This window comes from Carcharhinus amblyrhynchos, chromosome 16, assembly GCF_965287045.1.
Source record: "Carcharhinus amblyrhynchos chromosome 16, sCarAmb.v2.hapA, whole genome shotgun sequence".
Lineage (NCBI taxonomy): Eukaryota > Metazoa > Chordata > Chondrichthyes > Carcharhiniformes > Carcharhinidae > Carcharhinus > Carcharhinus amblyrhynchos.
The window spans coordinates 38,101,686-38,126,323 of record NC_137339.1 but is presented as its reverse complement, the minus strand read 5'-3'; positions in this window follow the sequence as shown (position 1 = coordinate 38,126,323).

The window sequence follows — 24,638 nt, the reverse complement described above, 5'->3', positions numbered from 1 at the left end:
GTGCCTTACGAGCCTAGTTGAGTTCTTCGAAAATGTGACTGAACACATTGACGAAAGAAGAGCAGTGGATGTGGTGTACATGGACTTCAGCAAGGCGTTTGATAAGGTCCCCCATGCAAGACTTCTTGAGAAGGTGAGAGGGCATGGGATCCAAGGGCCTTTGGCCTTGTGGATCCAGAACTGGCTTGCCTGCAGAAGGCAGAGAGTGGTTGTGGATGGGTCTTTTTCTGCATGGAGGTCAGTCACCAGTGGAGTGCCCCAGGGATCTGTTCTAGGACCCTTGCTGTTTGTCATTTTCATAAATGACCTAGATGAGGAAGTGGAGGGATGGGTTAGTAAGTTCGCCGATGATACGAAGGTCAGTGGCGTTGTGGATGGCCTGGAAGGATGTCAGAAGTTGCAGCAGGACATAAATAGGATGCAAGACTGGGCAGAGAAGTGGCAGATAGACTTCAATGCGGATAAATGTGTAATGGTCCATTTTGGCAGGACCAATGGGATGAACGAGTACACTATCAAGGGCAGGAGTCTTAGCAGTGTTGAGGAGCAGAAGGATCTTGGGGTCCGGGTCCACAGGACTCTTAAATCGGCCTCGCAGGTGGAGGATGTGGTCAAGAAGGTGTATGGTGTACTGGCCTTCATTAATCGAGGGATTGAGTTTAGGAGTTGGGAGGTAATGCTGCAACTTTATAAGACCCTTGTCAGGCCCCACTTGGAGTACTGTACGCAGTTCTGGTCGCCTCACTATAGGAAGGACATAGAAGCTACTGAAAGGGTACAGAGGAGATTTACAAGGATGTTGCCTGGACTGGGAGGCATGCCTTATGAAGATAGGTTGAGGGAGCTGGGACTCCTCTCCCTGGAGAGACGAAGGTTGAGAGGCGACCTGATAGAGGTTTATAAAATGTTGAGAGGAATAGATAGGGTGGATTCTCAGAGGCTATTTCCCCGGGTTGAAATGGTCGCTACGAGAGGACGCAGATTTAAGGTGCAGGGATGCAAGTACAGAGGTGATGTTAGGGGTAAGTTTTTCACTCAGAGGGTGGTGAGTGAATGGAATCGGCTGCCGTCAGTGGTGGTGGAGGCGAACTCGCTGGGGTCTTTTAAAAGACTTCTGGATGAGTATATGGGATTTAATGGGATTGGGGGTTATAGATAGGTCTATGGATTGGTAGGTATTGATGTGATCGGCACAACTTGTGGGCCGAAGGGCCTGTTTGTGCTGCAGTGTTCTATGTTCTATGAAATAGAAAATGGGGTCATATGCATTGGAAACTAAAACATAGAATCATAGAATCCCTACAGTGGAGAAGGAGGCTATTCGGCCCATGGATTCTGCACCAACAACAATCCCACCCAGACCCTATCCCCATAACCCATGTATTTGCCCTAGCTAGTCCTCCTGATACTAAGGGATAATTTACATGGCCAACCCACCTAAAACAGCATCAACTTTAAAAAATATTAAAGGCTCAGAATTATCAGAATGCAAAATGTGGCATGACACAATTATAAAGTGAGTGTTCCCTGAGCCGATGAAGTTATTCAACAATGTTTACAACTTGTACACCATTAGAAACTCAGCTGCACCTCTTTAGCATATTATAAGCTATTGGGTTTTTTTAACCTCGATGTTACATTGTAAAATGGCAAGTTCCCATCAGTTCAGTGACCACAACATTTGGATTTTTGCATTATTTCCTGCAAGTGTCCAGCAGTTGCTGGCAATTTCAGAGGAGCAATGACTGAGAGTTGACAGTTTCACTGTCATCACTACCGCAAAATCTAGGCCAAGATTCTGCAGCGATCACTGATCAACAACATTTCCAGAAGAGGAAGTATCACGGAAAAAAAGAGGAAACTGAGGGGAAACTGAAACCACGCGAAAGCAAAAGGTTTTTTTTACAAATTCTGCCAGGGCAAACTGAAAAAACAGTGTGTTAAAAGTGATAGCAGACCGTTGAGATTAATTGCCCTTTGAAAGGAAAAATAATCCATAATGGTGTAATACTTTGTCCATGACCTAGTTCTTACACTTTATCCTTGTTTGCGTAGCTTCCCATTTGTAGTGAACAGGGTGGATTAATAGTAAAACTGCAAACGGTGCATTTATCTACTTCAAAGCTAGTCTGAGGTAATAAACATTCTGGTCTATTTAGAGCTGGTTAGAAGCCAATCTATTTCAAATTCTGATTGGCATTATCTCTGCATTTTTGTAGTAAATAGTGTAAACAGTCTCATTTCACTCTGGCTAGTTTCTAGCTCAAGAAAAGCTGTAACACATGGATGTGCTGGCTTGGTAATTTGATACCAACAGCCATACGAACAAGATTAAGGCAGAACTGAGTAGGCAATGAGAGATCACATTCAGCTTGAATTAATGTGATCTCCCAGTATCAAAAGGCTGGGAGAGTAAAAATAGTTAAATCGGATTAATAAGTACTCCCAAATTAACTCATCAATTTAATTGTTATCGTGTTATCCATGTCAGTACATTAGTTTTTTTTAATACTTGAGTTTCCAGCAATTCTTACTAATTAGATTACGTTCTGCCAAACCCAATAGAAATTTAGCAGTCACTTCCTCATTTACGCAAACAGAGACAGAGACGGGAATTTGTTACTGTCTGTACTTCTTTAGAAGATTCTTAACCTCCTTGCTGTATGTCAACACAAATGAACGTTATTCGTTTATGAACATTAATTGTTGACAGCTTGTTCAACCATTGTTGAATAAAATATAAAATAAAATCTCAGCATTACAGATAAATATGACCTTGTCCTTATCTGATATCCAAACACAAGCATTGCTCACAAGAGTTGCAGGGTAGTTATCAGGAGTGAGAACACTGGCCAATTTTCCCCTCCCTCAGTGAGGCCATTTATAGCACTCCCACGGTCACACTGCCTAATATCAGTTAACTCAGCTCACCAGGGATTGAACCTAAATACATTTAAATCCTGGATGACTCAAAAACCCAGTGAATACATTTTCTTTAACCCACCAGGAGAAGCACAGTTGTTGTAAATTATATTTTCAACAACTCCATTCATCTGAATATGAACATACAAAATAGGTGGAGAAGCAGGCCATTCAGCCCCTTGGGCCTACTCCACCATTCAGTAAAAGCATGGCCGATCTATTTGTGTTTTGGATTCCACATTCCCATTTATGCTATCCCACGCCCCCCGCCCCCATAACTTTTAATTCCCTCGCCTCACAAGAAGCTATCTCATTACATCTTGAAAATATTCAACCACCCCACCTCTTCTGAGTTCCAAATTTGCACAACCCTCTGAGAGAAAAAAATTTCCTCATCTTTGCCCTAAAAAGGGCATACCCCTACATACCCTGTAGTTCTGGATTCAAACACAAGAGAAGACATCCTTACCACGTCCACCTTGTCAAGGCCATTCAAGATCTTATATATGTCAATCAAGTCGCCCCTAACTCTTTTAAACTCTAATGAAATCAAGCTCAGCCTGTCCAACCTAGCCTCATAACACAATCCATTCATTCAATCGAATAAATCTCCTGTTAACCGCCTCTATTGAGGCAAAAGAAAACATTAGGGCATTCTCAGTTGAAAGTAAGGCAAATATCAGCTTTAGCAAAGATACTTTGATGGTAGCACATGATTTTCAAGTCCATTTCATTGCAACTTACTTTAAATTCAATTGTTCAGAGAATGTACTAATGCTGGGTAATGTATTTTGAATTCCAATAAAAGTAAACTTCTCTAGAAATTCCAGAGGGGGAAAATGCTGCAGGAATGGAACAAGAGCCATCAGAAAGTATTAAGCTAGGCTAATTGCTTGATAAATTATGTTTTGCACTTTTGAAGCCTCTATCTAATCCATATCATCGAGAGGACAGAACCCAGGAAGGAAATTACTTCTGAAAGATAGCATTACCTTCCAGGTCAACAGATTAAGTTTGACTTGACAGATGTTTACAGACATGAAAATGAAGGGGTTGCTGTCAGAAGACGAGCCTTGAGGGAAATTGAGGGTGGATGGGAACAAAACCAATCTGAACTCATTGCTTTACAGGATATGAACATCTTTATAACCTCTAAAGAGTGGTCTATGGGCCAGCTGGATGTGATAATGACTAGCAAGGATGAAAGTTCAATCAGTAACCATGCTACATATGTACTGATCAAACATTCATAATAATTGCGAAAACATAGCAAGATATCAACGCTTATCAATGATACCGCCTACAGTGTAGTTTCAATCAAACTGAGCTAAAAAATAAAAATGGTGCATAATCAAACTTCTATGAAAACTACACTCGACATTTAAAGTATTTGCCATACAGATGCAGTAGCCATGCACTATTTTCAAAACTGAGTTAGACACACAACAAAGATTTATAATCAGATTATTTGACATGCCAGAGGAGTGAAACTGGGCCAGCAAAACAAATCATTTTATCTATATATTAGTTCACAGATGAGAAATGGCCAACATATGGCCAAATAAATGAAGGAGAAAGTCCAGAAACACTTAACCAACCTCAACTGAGGAACAAAATGATGACAAATGTTAAATTTGCTTAACAAATATTGGACAATACACTATATCATATTCCTCTATATAGCTTATATATTATATTTATATATTTGTTACACATCTCAACTGACTGGAAAAATATGTGTTTTAAAGAAGAAATGTTTAAATTGTTTGGGTGCCATGATGGACATGAGGCAGGTTTTCTCATTAATGTTTTTTAAAAAAATAAATATTTATTCCTCAACACCCATAATACAGTTGCAACAACACCCACCACATTCTCAAAAAAGACACACATACACAGAAAAGGTGATTACAGAAGGGTTAGCACGCATTTAGGGGGCAATTCTCCCACCTCATTGCACGCAACAACCAGGACACATCAGCAGAGGCTATTTAGGAGACTTCCCACTGGGCGCCACCGCCTCTGCATGTCCCCCGGGCCCAGATTTCCATCGCCATTGGTTCCGTGCCAATTATCAGCACAGAGCTGATTTAAATATTAAGATCACCATTTTAATATCATTAGTGGGCCTAGGCCTGAAGTCTCCAGGACCACTATCCTCTCCCTACACCCCCTGCCAGGGAGCTGGCGGCTGCACCCCGCTGAAGTAAAGGGAGGACATGCAGGTCAGGGGTAAAGGGAAGGCCTTCTGGGCATTGCCAACTTGGTAGTGCCAGTCTGGCCCCCTGGCACTGCCCAAGGTACACCTTGGTACTGCCTACCATGCATTAGTCAATGCCAAGAGAGCAGGTTGGGGGGGGGAGTCCTATTGGAGGTCAGTGCCTATGGGAGGGGAGAACAATGGGGCCCCACTGCCACTCTCCATTGGGATCAGTGGCAGAGGGAGGGAGGAAGCTGATCGGAGCTGCCCATCCAGCTGCAGGGAGAGAGGCTGCCGGGGGCTCAGAGCTGTGGGGAGTCGGGGGAGGTCTGTGGTTGGGACTGCCAGGGGTGGGGGGAGGTTGGGGAAATCAAGATGGGCCGGTGGGTGGGGAGGGCCAGGACTGGACCGGGGACATCCAAGAGACGAGTGATTGGAGGGGTGAAGGGGTGTCAGAGGGGTAGCAATGGGAGGTCATGGGGCCGGCCAGCGATCAGGAGACCAGCAGTGCAGGGCTACTGCGCATGCACCAATCTCCACTCTGACATATTGGCATATGCGCAGTGGCTCGCTCAGCGCTATGCTGCTGGTTTCTCCAGCAGGAATAGGGCCCGCCTCCAGATTTTCACCTTGAATCTCCCTGAGGCACTCTGTAATGCACAGAGTGTAGGGGATTCATTTAGAAAATCCTGCTAAAAAAGAACAGCAAGAGTTACTGCAGTTTTTACGTGAGTTCAGTACTGGGAATTTTCTTGGGAGAAACACAGCCTTAGTGTTTTAAATGGTCCAAATAGTCACTATCTTGCTGACTTTTGAGATAGAAGCTTGAAGTGTTGGCGATCCTTCTTCTTGGCTTCTGGAAGAAAATGGGGGTTGGAAGTGTCTGGTGATGAATGAGCAGTGACTTATTCCTGGCAAACTGGATGTCTGGCTTTGCTCCAGTCAAAGTTGCCGTCGAGTTCCAGTAGTGAAGATGGTTTGGTTCTGCACATCTGTAAGTAAAATGGTACTCTCGCTTCTCTGCCTGTTAGTGAAGGCAGGGTCTCTGAAAGGTTCGTAGGACAGGAAGCGGTCACAGCCATGGGGAGGAGTGAGGTCTGGAAGAATTTGAAAATGAGGATCAGAATATCAAAGCCTTTGTGGATTGGAAGCCAAGTTAGATCCATGAACAAAATCTGAGGGACTGCGTAAATGGAATTAGGTCACTGTTACAATGCAGGAAAGGCAGCTGCCAATTTGGGCACTGCAAAGTCCCACAAGCAGCAATGAGATGAATGACCAGATAATGGGTGGAATTTAATCCAGCCCATTCCAGCATGAAACATTGTGCCAGACCCACTTAATCACTGGAGGGGCTGCATGTCAGTCTCCCAGTAGTGTCTAAATCTCCCAAATTATGTCAAAAGTAGGAAGAGGCTGATGCAAGCGACTGCCCACATGGAGTGGGATGCAAATTATGACACTAGAATTTAATCATGGCTCAGGGATTAAGTGGAAGCAACATGGTTAACCCGGGCTATTCAAATTAGCATGGAAAGGCAAAATATTTCAAACATTTGAACAAAACATTGAACACTAGCAGGATGGTGCCATCAGTCCAAAAAGACGTTGAGAAAACACAGAATTCAGCAAAGTCATATACGAATTTTAGTGCTAGGAGTGACTTACATTCAAATACAGGGACATGTTCTTTGCAAACAAAAGTAATATGATCAAGCTTTGCATGTTTATTGGATTACCTGAGACTTTGGAGAGCCAATAGATTTCCATTACTGTTCCCATGCAGCTCCTGAGCCAATCAGAGTCAACTTGCCAAACCAATCAGCTCAAAGTATTAATTGTTGTGATAACATGAAATTTGGCATTCCTGTGTTTGTCCTGATGAGTGCAAGTCAAAAGCTTCAGCAACCTGCCTCTCTTTTCAGAAATATTCAAGATGTGTTGGGTGATACTGGTTCATTCAACATTCAACAAAAGGTGTTTTGAAATTGGATTCGTTGAGGACAATTATTTGTGAGGAAGAGAAGGTGCTCAGCTGGTAGGGCCCACTAAAATATTTGTTCCCACACAACTCAGATCAAGCACTTTGCAAAATGGACTCTGCTTGGATTATTATTATCCCCCCTACCCCAAACACCTTCATCACTCCTCCCCGTGGTAGCGTCCATTCTTCATCACCATGTCTCTTTTCAAATATTGCAATTATCTACTATCCTAGTATGTCCATCTGTGCTCCATGCCAACTTTGAGCGGAGATGGTCTTGCAAGGTGTTCTGGTGAATATCTTTCGATGTGTCTTACAGGACTGGTAATTCACCTTATTTTCTAAAGAGAGCAGATGGGATATAATAAGCACACTTAGCCATCTGCATATTATTATATGTACTATTGTGTATTTGTGCATTATTCAGTGATAATCCAATTAGGATTAGTAACTTTGACATGTATGAAATACAAGTCCTTGCAAGCTAAAATGACTTGAAGTAAATGCATCTCCAGGGATAGATTATATATAGATATGGGAAAACGTTATGAAATGTTGATTGAGGTAGTCAGTGATGCTGAGGGGAGCCTCCTAGACTGGAAAGAAGCAAACATAATACCAATTTCAAAAATAATGATAGAACATATCCAGATTACAGACATCAATACCAGCTAAATTATCAATGATCAGGAGTAAAAATAACATAAAGTTCTTGATTAGTAAGTAAACAATGCCCTCCAGTATGCATCAGCTTTACGCCGAAACATAAAAATACAGATTAAATAGAATGATTGCCTCATGGAAACACTATTCTGCCAAACACTATTATTTAATTTAAACAGCTCTGTTACTTTCACTTCTACTACTTCACACCTGCTCTATGTCAGTATAACATATTTGTGTGTACGTGTGTGTGTGTGCGTGCGTGTATACAGTTCCTCACTTTTGAATACTTCTAAAACCAAGGATTAAACTTTGGAACTTTACAGTTTGCATGTTTTAGTTCTTGGCAGTTTGCTTGCTGTACTATCGTGAGAGAGATTGGTAACTTGTTAACAACAGCTACTTCCCTTAATAGTCCTTTATTACTATTTCACAATTCTACTCATGTCTCAACCTAATACTTTCGTCTGATAATACTCCTGTGAAGTACCTTGGGACATTGGAATACATTCAAAGTGCTACAGAAATACAATCTGTTGTTGTTGTACTAATCTTTAAGGCATACAGTCTCTTCCAAGCCTCTACTAAGCTCTTTAAGCAGGTGACACAACGTTGACTTGCTTTCAATGCTGAATTGTCATGCTTGTTCCTTCCTTGGCAAATGTGGCAGTTCTCCTCTGTGTAAATCTCTGGCAATGCTCCATGACATTAACTAACCTTGTCAGGTTTTCCTTCATATTTTTTGGAACATTCTCATCTAACATTGTGTACTCCCCAGCTGCGTTAATGAATGTATCAACATTTATTCAAAATTCTTCACATTTCGCTATCTTAAAGGATCATTATTTCAGATGAATAATGAATAATCGTCATGTTTTTGCGAACTGCACATGATATACCACTTGCAGGAAGTGTCTGTGTCAAAAGCAGATATTCCTGTACTTGCAGCAGTGAGGCCTTGTTAATGTATTAGGGAAATGAGAATTGCTCACACATTACAAAAAAAAGTGTCAATAAAATAAACTACCTCCAAACATTATTAGCAATTACCTACATTATTAGCCAGGGAAATGATAGCATCTGACTTTCCCTTTGTTGCTGAGATAAAGGGAACTATTCTTCAATCCATCTACTGCTGTGTGACCCAGAAAGGTTAAGGTTCAGAACTCTTTTTCAAAATATGCTTTTAAGAGCCACATTTGGGAGCACAAAGAAAAAGAATATGTCCTGAGGTTTCAGAAAAATCACTAGCTATTAGTGTCACCAAAGAATACGGCAAATAAACAGATTTTTGGATGATTTATCTTATCCCATCTTTTTACAAAGGAACTGTAGTCTCTCCTTCATTAGCTAATATTCAGTGCAGCCTTTACAGTCTACCATTTGAATAGTCATTTATACGTACTTTATTTTGCTAGGAAACATATTCAAAGTAGACTTTTTAATGGAGGCATTAATTATTCAGATCTTTACCCATTACTTATACAAAGCTTTTATATGTGCCAAGCCTTCTTTCCTTTCTAACCTGTTACAACCTATCTGATTATATACTATAAGAGTAACATAATCTCTGTTTCCAGAGAAAAGAACTCTACATACTTTTCTCCAGGAACGTATCCTAGCATTGCCAATTTCTGAGTAAAGATATTAGCTCTTGTCAATTGCATGTACACAATGAGGTACCAAACACCAACATTAAAATAGAAAGCAAAGTTTTGCTGGTTTGGTAGCAATTATTAAAGTGGCACTGTGTGTTTGTGACAAAATATTTTGCATGCCTTACACTGATTGAGGGAGAAAGAAACAGAAAAGAAGTGCATCATTATCACAATCATGTCACGTGCAATAGACACAATGATGCCTTTTGACATAACTTTTATCACTGTGTCTTTTCGGCAGGCATTTTTTTTGAAGACAATAATGCTTTAAAAGAATCCCTGATGCAGTGGGTGGAATCTGGTGGAAATTTCATTAAAATCCTCCCTTCCTCCTTAAATTGCTATTTATTCTAGAATGTAAAACTATCCTACACAATCTGCATATATTTCTCATTGATTGCTCTAACCTTGCCTTACTTTACTCTGGTACACTAAGTGTCTGTGGCGGTAAGAATTGGGTAGCCAGCCCTTAGTTATTATCTGTCTATCTAGCAATAGATCATGTTTTTGAAGAGATGCTGTTGCAGCCTAATGAATACTATCCTTGAAATTTTCCTTAATTTTCTCATTTTCAAATGATTTTTCACAATCTCCCCAATTACCGTTAGGTACATTGAATGTATGTTCCTGCACTCTGTGACATTGTCCATATTTAAACGTAACTTTTGGTTTTCATATTACACAATCCTAACCATTGCTTATACTGTCGGGCATCAATATTGTCAGCTATCCCTTGATTTAAGAATGATTGACTTGGGATTGGATGCTTTGACTGAGCCAATTTTCAACCCACAGATTTCTGGGCTCATGGGGCAGCATGTCCCATGAAGTAGTAGAATTAAGAGTGCAGGATTTGCTTCCTTTTCTTTCCTTCTCTGCTTCACTACTAAGACATTGTGACTCAAAGCATGACGCTGTTTGATGGACAAGTTGTTGAATGATTGGTAGTGAGCTCTGCCCAGTCATTAATGTCAACGCTGCCACACTACAAAGAGAGTCTCAGGATGCCTTTGGAGCATTTACTTGTCCTCCCTTACAACTTTGGCCACTTGAGAGTTGAGAAAATAGGACCAGATTTTTTCAGCCATCCAGTCAGTGTCCAAACCTTTGGAGTTGATTTTGCAGGAGTTTTTGCCTGAATGCTTGTAGAGCTGGCTTCAAGGAAGAAAGATGCAGCAGCAATATTGCTACTGGAATTTCTCTAGCACTCTGACTTAGTGCTGGTCTTACTGCAGTACAGAAAGGCAACTGCTTTGTATATTAGGACTTTGGTTGACTTGCAGAGGTCATTGTTATCAAGCACAGAGTAAGTTGTAGAAGGCTGAGCTGGCACAGCTGATCAAATGTTGGATCTCGCCGTCAATGATGTCATTTTGAGAAAGGTGAATGCAAAGCCATGGGAAGGGGCAGCATATTCCAATGCCTTCCATTCAACATATATGGGAAATGGAATATTTGGCTGTCCAGGTCAGTGTTGATATATGAGTTTTGCTTTCACAATGTTCAAGAACAGGTCAAGGTTATTATATGTAGAATTGAAGAGATTGTGGCTTGCAAATCTGATGCAGGGTGGCCAACACTGCAGCCATCCTTAAACTTTAGATCATATATGCCTGTGGCATTTAGTTTGTCTTTGGCACAGAGGTGACTGGGGTTAAAGAGCTTTTTGTCTCAGTAGTATTTAATGCAGGCACTAAAAGGCAGTTGATATTCGATAAGGTGAATAGCCATTTTCAGGTAGATTGTAAATAGTTTTGGGATTATCACATATCCTTGCCTGACCCCGGTTTGAAGACCTTCTGATTCAAATCTCTAACTCATGGAAGTTGCAGTCACATCATCATTAAGCAATTGTAGGATTGTGATGAAGTTTCCCTTTTTCCCAATTCCATCACTTAGGCTGTGGGACAATCATGAGGCAACCATGCACACACAGAACTTCTGTACTTGCAGTTTCTGCAGAGTCATCCTGACTGTGAATTTTTTCACCTCCTGGGACCAGGACCACAATGGTGGATTCAATAATACTTGATAGCACCCCCTGGTGGTTGGCCTAGAGCTTCTGGATTTCACAATGTAATTTTCCCAATGTCAGTGTAGCAATTGCAAAAGATAATGGAATTTTAAGTGCAACTTGTATTTAGGGCAGTTCGATTTTCCATGGATTAGTTTAAAAACACTCATGCTAGAAGTAGGTGCCATAACTGCCCACATCCTAAATGAATTAATCACCACTGGGAGTTCCTACTAATTGCATTCATTTGCAGGACTTCATGGAGACTCCAAATATTAAGCTGCATTGCTTTTGAGTGCAAGAACACTAAGAGATATGTTTTAAAAGATTGTGAGTTTTAAACACACGTACATATATATATATATATATGTGCACGTATGGACTCACTACTGTATCCCAATCTAACTAGAAAATTGTTATGTATATTTTTTAAGGATAATTTTCAGCAATTTTGATTCAGGTTACTCACTAGTGGATTGGCAATATGATTTAAATGTTATTTTTTGTGATAAAACCATTTTAGTTATATTAATCAAACTTTAGTTAATTTACTAAATTACAGTTTAATTATAACAAGGAATATCTTTTAACCAATTTTTAAAACAATGGGGGTGATTCTCTGACTGCACAGCACCTGGCACAGATCATGCTGATCACAGAGAATAGCGTGCAGGCCTAAACATTGGTTTTGCGCCTGGCACCAACCAGTTTGCAAATCCCCTGCCCCTTTCTAATGCCGTGAAGCCAACTGTGCCCAGAAAGGATGTGAGGGCAATAGTTATATTTAAAGTAACATTTCAATATATATAGTTCATTCAATGCCCAGTGCACATCTGGTTAGAAACCAGTAACATTTTGTTTACTGTTTGAAATTCAAGGTGCTTACTGAATGAATAAAACCACAAATTTCACGGGATTTGAACAAACACAACTAAACTTTACAAGTTCAAAAAGGTAAAACTGCTTACAATATCTATCTCATACATGAATATTCAGGGTAAGTATGTGGTACTAATAGCTAAACTGTGACCAGACACAGGTGACAGATGTGACCAAACTAGATTCCATGAATTTCTCAACAACCCACCCAGATGTTTGTCACACTGTGAGCCAACCAATCTCATTGAAACTTTGAGTGGGATTCTCTTCCAATCCCATCTGTGCTCACCCCATTGCAAGTGAAAACAGAGAATTTGATGTTCCAGCCAAAACTCCTTTCACTTTCAATGGCACCAGAAAATCCCAGCTGCGAGTAAGGACTGAGGTTTTGGCATTTGTTTTTTTTTCCATCAGTGTCTCACCTTGGAATTATCTCCAAAAGTCACTCACACTGAGATGGCTTTAACAAAGACCCATCTCACAGGCTAATAAAATTAATTTCCAAGATTCCTTTCTCTGAGTAGACTAAAGCTTCAATTTCAAAGCCAACTTTCAGATCTTTGGCCAAGCCAGGCTCCAAAGGAATATCTTTGCCCCAGTGCCTGTAACAAAAGTCACCAAAATTCGCTGCCTTCTTGAATCTCGGGGTTTCTCCTGTGCCTATTTCACTTAATGTCCACCCGCTGCAGCTCCTTTGTTTTAACTTAGAGCCTATTTTCCTGCTCCTTTCTTTTAACTTAGCTTATTTCCATCCCCTGTCTTTTTTCACTTGCCAGGAACTTCTTTTGGGACCTCTCCTTGTCCTCCTTTTGTGTTCTCTCTTTGGGATGCCTACTTGATAATGGTGCTTCATTTTTTACATTGTTCTTTTTCTATTCTTTGCAGGCGATCAGGGCCGGTCCTCATCACCAAGAGCGTAAAATAATCAAGTTGCAGTTATTACACATTTGCGGCCAGTTTCTGGCAGGCACATAAGAACATAAGAAATAGGAGCAGGAGTAGGCCAACTAGCCCTTCAAGCCTGCCCCGCCATTCAATAAGATCATGGCTGATCTGTCGTGGCTCAGTTCCACATTCCCGCACTCCCCCCATAACCATTAATCCCCTCTCTTATCAAAAACCCATCAACCCGCGTCTTAAAAATATTTAGCGAGGTAGCCTCCACCACTTCAATGGGCAGAGAATTCCAGAGATTCACCACCCTTTGGGTAAAGAAGTTCCTCCTCAACTCCATTCTAAACCGCCCCCCCTTTATCTTGAGGCTGTGCCCCCTAGTCCTGCTATCCTTTCTGAGCGGGAAGAGTCTCTCCACCTCTATCCTATCTGCATAGGACATCAGAAGTTCATCAAGAACTAGAGTTCCTGACAGCACAGTGGCACAGTGCTTAGCACTGCTGCTTCACAGCGCCAGAGACCCAGGTTCGATTCCCAGCTTGGGTCACTGTCAGTGTGAAGTCTGCATGGGTTTCCTCTGGGTGCTCCGATTTCCTCCCACAGTCCAAAAGATGTGCTGGTTAGGTGCATTAGCCATGCCAAATTCTCCCTCAGTGTACCCAAACAGGCACCAGAGAGTGGTGACTAGTTGGGCTGAAGGGCCTGTTTCCATATTGTAAACCTCTATGGCTAGGGACAGTAACTTCATTGCACTGTTAATGTAAGCCTACTTGTGACACTAATAAATAAACTTTAAAACTTGACCTCTGAACTCAAAACTAAGTTATGTTTACCTTTCATTACACAGCAAACAGTGTTTTAAAAGATGGTATGAAAAGATTTCCTTATCACAGAACTTACTTGTTTAGTTTAAACCAAAGTGCCAGTCACATACTGTATCAGTGTTTTTTGGTCACGAATAACTTCTGCCTGTTCTCTCAATCCCATTTCCCCAATCATTGCTCCTGAAAGGGACAATAAGTGTCCTCCATACATTGTTCAATAGGTCATTCAATAGATTGAATATAAAAGTAGGGAGGTCTTGCTGCGTCTGTATAGGGCATTGGTGAGGCCGCAGCTGGAGTACTGTGTGCAGTTTTGGTCGCTGTACTTACGCAAGGATATTTTGGCCTTGGAGGGACTGCAGAGGAGGTTTACTAGGCTGATACCGGAGTTGAGGGGGTTGAGCTATGAGGAGAGGCTGAATAAACTAGGCTTGTACTCGTTAGAGTTTAGAAGAATGAGGGGAGATCTCATTGAGACGTATAAGATGATGAATGGGATGGATGGGATAGAGGTGGAGAGACTCTTCCCGCTCAGAAAGGACAGTAGGACTAGGGGGCACAGCCTCAAGATAAAGGGGGGGCGGTTTAGAACGGAGTTGAGGAGGAACTTCTTCACTCAAAGGGTGGTGAATCTCTGGAATTCTCTGCCCGTTGAGGTGGTGGAGGCTGCCTCGCTAAATATTTTTAAGACGCGGGTTGATGGGTTTTTGATAAGCGAGGGGATTAATGGTTATGGGGAGAGGGCGGGAATGTGGAACTGAGCCACGACAGATCAGCCATGATCTTATTGAATGGCGGGGCAGGCTCAAAGGGCTGGATGGCCTACTCCTGCTCCTATTTCTTATGTTCTTATGTTCATCATTCACCTTTGAGGCTTAATTGTAAATTTCTCACTGTGAATGAGCCGAGGAGTGGAGGAATTTACAGTCCTGTTCTCTCCAATGTCCATGGAAGAGCATTCCAAATAGGAGTTATTGGGATAGAAATCTGTCATAGATATTGAAGAATTCTATTTCGGACACTATGAAGTCGGCTTCCAGTCTGGAGCATGTTAACAGAAAGTCTTCATGAACAACCCATAATTGTGTACATACTTACAGTGCAATGTGCAGATATAGACTGACCCCATTGTAGGTCTTAACCCAACTGTATCCATCTACAGATTAACCCTGGCTCTGGGTCAGATGTCTTGTTACATCACTTTGAGGGCAGTACTACACTCAGTCCCAAATTAATCTTTTAAGTGTCAAACCCTTCTAGTGATGAAAAGAGTCAGAACCTTGACCACCTATTCTAGGCAGTACTAGATATTGTATTCTGACTGTAGTGAAACCATAACCGGGGTTTTCCCAAAGTGCCCAGCGGGTGGGAAATCGGGAGATTTTCCGGCCCATTTTTTGAGGGTACTTTTCATGAATCTCTGGCACTCTATGCATCACAGGATGCCTCAGGGAGATTCATATTGGTAAGTGGAGGGCGGAGCATCATCCTACTGGAAAACCGGCAGCATAGTGCTGAGTGGCCACCGTGCATGCACTGATCTGTCAATGGAAAGTTTGATGCATAAGCTCTGACCACCACCTCAGCCCCCCCAAGCCCCTGCGTTGCCAGCCTCCTGACCCCTGCTCCAATGTTATCCCCAACCTCCCTTCCACCACCGAACGCCAGCCTACCTGATCATCCCCCCGGTTGCTGGCTTACTCGGCCATTTGTGGCCAGCCATGATCTGCCCCACCCCCATGGCCAGCCCTGACATCCCCCCTCATGGCCAACCCCAATGGTCAACCCTAATGCCCCCTCATTCTATAACCCAGCCCTGACCCCCCCTCATGGCTAGTCCCAATGATCAACCGCAATGCGCCCTCACCCTATGACCAGCCCTGACACCCCCTACGTGGCTTGCCCTGATCACCCCTTCCCTCCCTCCTCCACCAATCCCAATGCAGAGTGCACAGCAGGTTCAACTCCACCACCAATTCGCCCCCAATGGTCTCTCCAGCTATGGCCCCACCCACTTGTCACTGCTCAGTTCCTGGTGGGCAGTGCCAGCGTGCCCAGTGAGCAGTGCCAAGCTACCAGGCTGGCAGTGTCAGGCTGGCATTGTCAGGTTGGCACTGCCAAGGGGCACACCCCTGCCTCTGACATCCCAGGAGGGCCTCCATGGCCTCTATCCCCACCAGTGGGGTGAGCACATCTGTTCCCGTTAGTAAAGACCAGTTGTAAATCCCCTGGTGGGAACGTCCCCCAGCAGGTGGGAGACAATAGTGGGCCCAGAAACTACTGTCTGGAGCTCGCTAATCATATGGAATTTGAGATTTCCATATGTTAATCAGTCCTGCACCGATTCCTGATGCAGGACTGATTACGTCAGAGAAAAGGACCTGGGAGACCCGCAATCGGCCAGACACTAGATGCGAGTGCTGCTACAGGCCACCCTGCTCTTGTGGCCCAGTGCGCTACTCAAGCAATGTAGTGGGCTGGGCGTATCTCAGCCTAAATGTTTAAGCAGTGTATATAGCAGATCTGACACTGCTCACTTTTTACCATTGCCCATCAATTTCTACCCCACTGAAGTTTGATTGGGAACTCTGATTAAATTTCCCTTCCCAACTCAGGATGATGAAGTGAATTATAGCTACTGACTATCACCCTCTCAGAATCTGTTAACAAGCACAGATCAGGGATTGTACTAGAGTCCTTCATGCTGTGTATGTCTTTACCCAGCCGAGATATTTCAGGACTCTTTAACCAAATGTTAAAGCTGGAGGAGGGTGTGGTGCTTTTGTCAGTTTTCAAGTTTTGCTCCATATTTTCATGCCTCAGTTTGCAGGAAAACAGCATGCAAAGCACCTGGCAACTGTAATTAAGCACAAGTCATAGCCTGTAATGGTAATGGTGTTGACTATACACTGAGCAGGACATTACATATTGTATTTGATCATATTTATTCCGGAACACTGATCTTAAAAATTTCTTTCATCAATCTTATCCTCTGCTCCTCTCTGAGTAATATTTTTGTTAAGACAAAGGCCCTCTGTATCACCAAGAAGAGGCTAATTGCATAGCATTCCAAACCTATTCCTGTGGACACAGTGGCCTGAACTTGACCATTCTGCTTGCCATGGGAATTGGAGCAGGTGAGGGTCAGAAGATGGAAAGATCCGTTGACGGGATTTTACAGTTTCGGGATGAGCGAGGGTGTAAAATCCCACCCAATGTGTACCTCCAGCAGGAGTAGCTGGATACCAAATATACAAGACATTGTTTCCTCAATAATAAAATCATAAACCATGTTCCTTATCATGCATTTCATTAGAAGAAACAAACCCTTCACTTCTCCATCTGATCAGGTGAGATGATCCACTAATTGTATTCCCCTACTATCTGAAGGACCTGAAGTCGACTTCAAGGCATTTGCCCCTTCTCTTGGATGACATTGCTCAATCCAGGCAGGTGATCAAACATGAGATTTTTCTCTGTCTTGACTTGAGTACATCTATTGGTGCTGAATTCACAATCTTAGCAAAACTGTCATCAACACTTCCATTTACAATGGCCCTCATCTTCAATGTGGTACCATTTTAGCAACAGATCAATATCTGTAGAGGCCTACTACCATGTGAATAGTTAGTTATCAAGCATAAAATAAAATATCCTAAATTTAGTTTTCATAAACAGGATATGATTGTAATTTAACTTCTTAAAATGAAACCTGGCTTACATTGATGTATAGAGTATAGTTGATAAAAAAATAACCCAACCCTCATAAGATTCCCATGACAGCAACATATTTACATATTTATTTTGTGCAGCATACTTGTAGCTTGCAATAGAGCACAGCTATTTTATTGTGGTGGATGTGGCTGCAATGAAATATAAGATCAGTTGTTGATAAGTTGCCAAATACCTCAATGTCAGAAATATGTTGCAGCTGCAAGTTACTTTGTCAATGAAGTGCAAATGGAAAGGATAGCAAACAATAAAAATGCAAGGCAAATCCAGATAAGGACTGGAACTCTCCAATGTCATACGCCCTGTCACTGTTGCTAGCGAGAATGGAGAAATTGGCGCTCAGCCAAATCTCCATTCACTGTAGTGAGACTGAGAATCCCAGTCGTGGGCGAGGTCAGAGATTTCTAGGCAATTTGGGCACATTATAGCTCTGGTTCAGAAGATTATGTGTTCAAATTCCTATACAAGAAATTCCTCCCTTCAATTTTCACTTCTATCACCTAGTGTGAATGGGGCTGTATCAATACGAAAAGAGGATTGATAAACAAATTTGCCGGTAATTTTTTTTATTATCCAAACAAGGTATTTTTGACATTTAACTGGATGGTACTTTTAATTTCTTTTGCATAACTGCTCTTATGCAGCATCTTAAAAGTGACAACTTGTGAATGATCTGTGCAGTAGTGTATTTATTTATTAGTATCACAAGTAGTCTTACATTAACACTGCAATGAAGTTACTGTTAGAATCCCCTAGTTGCCACATTCTGGCACCTGTTCGGGTACACTGAGGGAGAAATTAGCACGGCCAATTCACCTAACCAGCACGTCTTTTGGATTGTGGGAGGAAACCAGAGCACCTGGTGAAAACCCATGCAGACATGAGGAGAACATGCACTCTGCACAGACAGTGACCCAAGCCAGGAATTGAACCCAGATCCCTGATGCTGTGAGGCAGCAGTGTTAACCACTGTGCCTCCGTGCTACCCTCATGTTACTGTGCAGCCGTGGACACACACAGCAACATGAGGGTAACATGGTGGCACACTGGTGTAAGAGCTTTGTAGGAGTAGCATTGTTAACAGTAATGCTGACAGAGAAATTGAAGATATATTGAAAGGAGCCTACCACTGATCACCCACGGTACCCAGATACCTCAGCTGGAGGCCATTTTACTATAGATTTTGAAGCTCCAGCCAACGCCTCATATTCTGTAATTCTCTCCCTAAAACCTGTGCCTCTCCACTTTGCTCTCATCCTTAAGTACACTCCTCAAGACTGATACTCATCTTTGAATAACGCTTACAGAATTTCTTATATTTCATCTTGATCAGATAGACAGGTCCTCAAGTTTAACTTCTCATGAAAAAGACAGCACTGAAGAACATTCACAGTAACTCTGTACAACTTTAAAGATCATTTTCTCAAATCCTTTGAAACTTGAAGGCATCACCTTCCGACCCAGATACTAATGTGTTTATGGCTGATGTGGCCACATTGAGTTAGGATGCACTTTTCTTTCACTTCATGCTCAGGCTAAAGCAATAAGAAGGGAAGCTGCTCCAACGATTCCTCAAACATTTCTGCATTGACTTAGCAGGCAAATTAGGGAGGGTGACGTATGTTAATCCACCCTCTGGTTCCTCTTTCTCATATTGGAAATGAAATTGTTCTTGGGTTTTGAGCAATAAACTGAATTTATTGCCCAATGCCAGTTGCCCTGCACGGGAAGGAGGTGTCGGGCCTCCTCCTTGAACCACTACAGCCTTTGTGGCAATGATGTCCTGTGATGGTATTAGATAGGGAATTCCAGGAGATAGATCTAGTAGTAATACATATCCAGTAAGAAGTTTCACAACACCAGGTTAAAGTCCAACAGGTTTATTTGGAAGCAAATGCCATAAGCTTTCAGAGCGCTTCTCCTTCATCAGGTGAGTGGTTCAGGTCAGACTAACCAGTGACATGAAGAGGAAATATCTGATCCCTGGCCTCTCTCAGCATCACTCTCAAATAGTTTGATTTGATTTGATTTATTATTGTCACACGTATTAATATACAGTGAAAAGTATTGTTTCTTGCCCTCTGTACAATGCAGCTGAAACAAGCAGCATGCCATGTGGACTCCATTGGAATGTTAAATCGCCTCTTTCAGCTCATTATTAATTTTGCTTTTAAAGCTCAAAGTTGATTTAGCAGGTCATCATTATGTTTATTGTATCTGTTCTGATTTTTCATTTTCACTTCTCATTTGTCATTTGCTTCCTGCAGATGAATTTACCAAAAATAATTTCCTTGTCACACGCATCAGATGCAAGCATCCCATCAAACTTGAGGGGTAGGTTTTGCTGAAAGTAAATGGTTACTTGATGATGGTTGTTGGGAACATAATCCCCCTTGACTGTATCTCCCTGAATCTTTATCACATTAGAATGAAATCCTTATAGTCATTTACCACTAACTGACTGGGAATGGCCCATTAGTAAATGCAATATGATTGAGCTAAGTTACGTGAGCTACTTTAACAAGATTTACATTAAATGCCTTAAGAGAATTTTGACTGAATAAGCCTGAACATGCCAACGCCCTATTGGGTTCCGCACCGACAGTACATAGACTACTTGTTTCCCTTGTTTCCCTACTAGTCACTGCTGCTTGCAGTGCCCACAAGGACAAGGGTGTGGTGATCTGGCATGAAATTTTGAACACACCTCCAACATGCAAACTGGTCACTAAGTTGTGCAGTTTGCCGACAGCTTGATAACTTCCCCACTGTGAAACAATTTTTTAAAAATCAGAATCAGATCCTAGCAAAGATGACCAGGTTCACAGATTATAATGAAGGTGTCACTGCAAAATCTGATTCAGGATCTCACTCATGTTGGTTGCCAGTGTGTTACCGATTTGCAAGCTTTGCTCCTGACCTATTTAAATGAGACCTTTGCGCAGCCATATTTTCAATAGAGTCAGGATCCACAAGTAGCAAAAACAACAGCAGCGTGATTTTATTTAGGAGGGATCTGTATCTTGTAAAGGAATAGGAAATAGTTTCATAATTTACAGTACAAAAACAGCATGATGTCACCAACTGCATTCCAGATAGTGAAAAATCTAGTTGCCAAAACTGTGGACTCTATTGTACTGTCGCTCCTTGGTTCATTCTTCCGCCCTGTTTCTTTTTTCCCTTTGTCCCTCTTTCTCGCCCTTTTTCCCTTCTTGCTAATGCAGGAATGCAGTCAAAAAGTTAAACATTAAGCCTTTGTCAGTGTAGTCTAGAGGTTAGGCTGAGCAGTGTCTGTGAAGTATAGTTGCTGATATATGATCTCTGAGATTCAATCCAACACTGACATTAAAAACAGGTGCTCCTTGCCTAAAGGCAATATGCCAGTCCTCTCGTAATTCTTGTCAACATTTTAATTTACAAAAGATGTAACATGCCAGGTTTCTTGCATTCATTCGAAGCTGAAACATAAAGGAAAACTTTCTGAACTTCAAAAGTTTTGGTGTGAGCTTAATGTTGACTGCTGGCGTTAACAATAAACTAAAATTCCCTGCCTAGCTGCTTTTGGGGCAAGACAACATGAAGATTCCTCATGACTGATTACATGAGATCCGATCGGATAGTTTCACCAGAAAAGGTCTTCAGTGCCAAAACACTGGGACTGTTGTTGAAGTTTCAAGAATATATTGGACCATGTGCATGTACTTAACTATGTAATACATACTAAGAATCTAAAAATAGCTAGCTGCTGTTTCAGACTCAGATCCTTTGTCAAGAAGACAGTATCCTTTTTCCTGGCCCGCATAAGCTTGTACAGTCAAGAGTATTAAATATAGATTCCACAATATTCTTTTTGAAACACGAAAGCATTATGTGAATATTTTACGTTGGCTCAATTCTACATTAACCAAACAGATGACAGGGAATCTTTAAATGCTGTGATGACCACAAGCTGTAAAATTCCTGCGTTGAATAGCAGTTAGAGTCTCTGTGTTAGTCATAACACAGACGTTTCACCAAAGTGTTTGTAGAATATATGCATGCCTGAAGTTTTAAAGCTCCGTTCCTCGCAATGATAAATTGGTTATCAAGCAACTGTCTTACAAAGCTGGATTTACATTTGAAAGATGCTTGCCTGATAACTATTTTAATAAGAAAGAGATATCTGATGTTTTGGGAACACCACATGAACTTTAGAAAAATGCCAGTTCCAAGATAAGAATCTACACGCAGTGTAAAAATAGTGCATTTCAGAATCGTTTATTTGAATAGCCTCAAAGGACAGCCATAAGTTAAATATATTCAGCTTAATTATAAATGTGAACATTGTCGGATAACAGAGGCGCTCTTTCTTTCTCCATACGTTAATCTTAATGTTCAGTCTGTAATTTTCCCCTTGATACCTTGTCACAGTAAAGGCTTGTTTAGTAACTAATTGGTTACAATGCTGCATTGTATAACAATAAGACCAGTCTTTTGGACTGCAGAGGTAAGACGCAAAGCATATTTTCACCAAAATAATAGCGTTTCTTAAAGAAAAGGAACTATAAATGTACAACTTGTATAGTCTCAGACTCCAACGCAGTGAATTTCAGGTTGTATATTTGAGTTCAAGCTGTACAGCTATTTAAAAACATTACAGTGGTGCGCCAAACGAGAATGAAACAGATCTCTGTGCATGTGACCACTTTCCCTGTATCATGGTTTAATTTAGGTTGCAGGAAAAAGGCTCTGGTTGTGGCTGTAGCCTTTTCAAAATTACTAAGTAAATTCTATGTTTTTCAATTTTCTCCCTCCCTAAAGGAAACAGTGCAAAGTTTCACATGGTGCCAAGTGCCCTTTCATGCCACACCCAAGTAATTATTTTTCATGTGTGAATCCTGGCACTGATGTTTGGCAAGCCATTAGAGTGTGAGAACTTCAGAGCCAAAATGACTTGGATCCTCATCTGATATCTATACGCATGCACATTCATTGTTTTTTCTCAAAAATATACCTTATTCATAAACTATCTATAAGAACGTACCAAACATTTCAAAATGCCATCTCATGAAGTACAATAATATTCAGGTGCTTTGCTGACATCAACAGGTCTAGAGAGGGTAGATGCACAGAGGATGTTCCCGATGGTGGGGAGTCCAGAACCAGGGATCACAGTCTGAGGATTCAGGGTTGACCATTTAGGACCAAGGTGAGAAGACACTTCTTCACTAAAAGAGTGGTGAGCCTGTAGAATTCATTACCACAGGAAGTAGTTGATGCCAAAACATTGAGTGTATTCAAGAGGTGGCTGGATGGGGCGAATGGGATTAAAGGTTATGGGGAAAAAGCAGGATTAGGCTATTGAATTGGATGATCAGCCATGATCGTAATGAATGTGGGAGCAAGCCCAAAGTGCCAAATGACCTCCTCCTGCTCCTATCTTTATGTTTCTATCAAGTAACATTCTGAAATACATCAGTAAAGGAAACATTGCAGACATTTTACAATGGCCCTTACAAATGGTGCAACTGTTTTTGAAGGTTGCACTCTGAGGTGCTTCAGCACAACTAGGATACATGTAATAGTCACTGTACACATTCAGTGAGTCAATCAGCCCAAGAGGGTTCTGCTCACCTCAGTTCACTGTGGTTGAACAGTCTTATACAGTGATCTTCCCCATTGCGCTTCTGCGGCAGCTGCCCCAAGCTTTAGTACACCCCCAGCACATAGTCCTGTGCTTTGGAACATGCTGGTCGGCAACATTCGGTCAGGGACCACTCTTGTACTGGAAGACCAATAAGTTTCAGGCAGACCAAAGAGCACCTTTCACCATGATCTACGTGTACATTCATTAGCATTCACTAGATAGGCAGCAGGACCACTGGCCAATTCCACCTGCATAGTCCTGGGACACTGAAGCTTCTTGTAGGTCCTTTCTGACTAAGAGCAGCTAAAACAGCACAGAATAGGAATCAAGTCTGTGCTCTTCCTGGGCTCAGAATTGGCTGGGGTTGCTGAGCAATGAAAAGAAGAAAACCAGTTAGGTGAAGATTTTAAACAATATCTTATCCACCGGCTAACAGCCTGCTGAGATCCGGGATGTAGAGGACATGGAGAGTTTGAGAGTTCCGATGTTCTAAGTTCCAGCAATTTATACAGGTAAGTGCTAATATAGTGGAATTGGCAGAGAAAGAGGAGGGGGAAGGCAAGGAAAGGAAACTGGAGAAGAAAGGAGATCTATTTATCAGCGATATGCAAATACGAATATGGGTGTGTAGGTTTCTACTTGTCAATTTGTTATTCATCAGATCGAATATAAAACAAGAGACAGAGATGATGAAATGATTAAACTATGTCTGGATTATCTTGCTTCGTTGCATCATCGTAGCTGAAGGCATCAGGCTCTTTTCCATGGCCTAGACACGTTTTGGAATAGAAACCAAAGACATTATTAATAATAAATGCCACAATATCTAATGTACAATTCAGCCCTTGAGGTTTTAACTTTCCTGATAAATGCTTATTAACAATTAGGGTTTTCCCTTCAGATTAACAGCAGAAATATTGAAGCTTTTATTGAAGAATTTCTTAAAACTGGTTTCTGTCTGAAGACCAGCAGACAACTCATTGTTTCCTTTCCTCAGGTACCACTTCCCTCCCTTTCAAAACTGATATCATCAGCTCCTCCCAAAAAAAATTCCTGGACCCCCAATTCCATATCTAACTTCCATTTCTTCTCTAAAAACCTTGAATGTGTTGTGACTTCCCAGATTTGTGCTCAGTGTCTGCATAATGTTTGAGCCTCACCAATTAGATTTCTGCTCCTACATCACAAATTCCATTCCCTGTAATGGTGTCCACGCTGATTTTCCCTCTACACCTTCTGTGA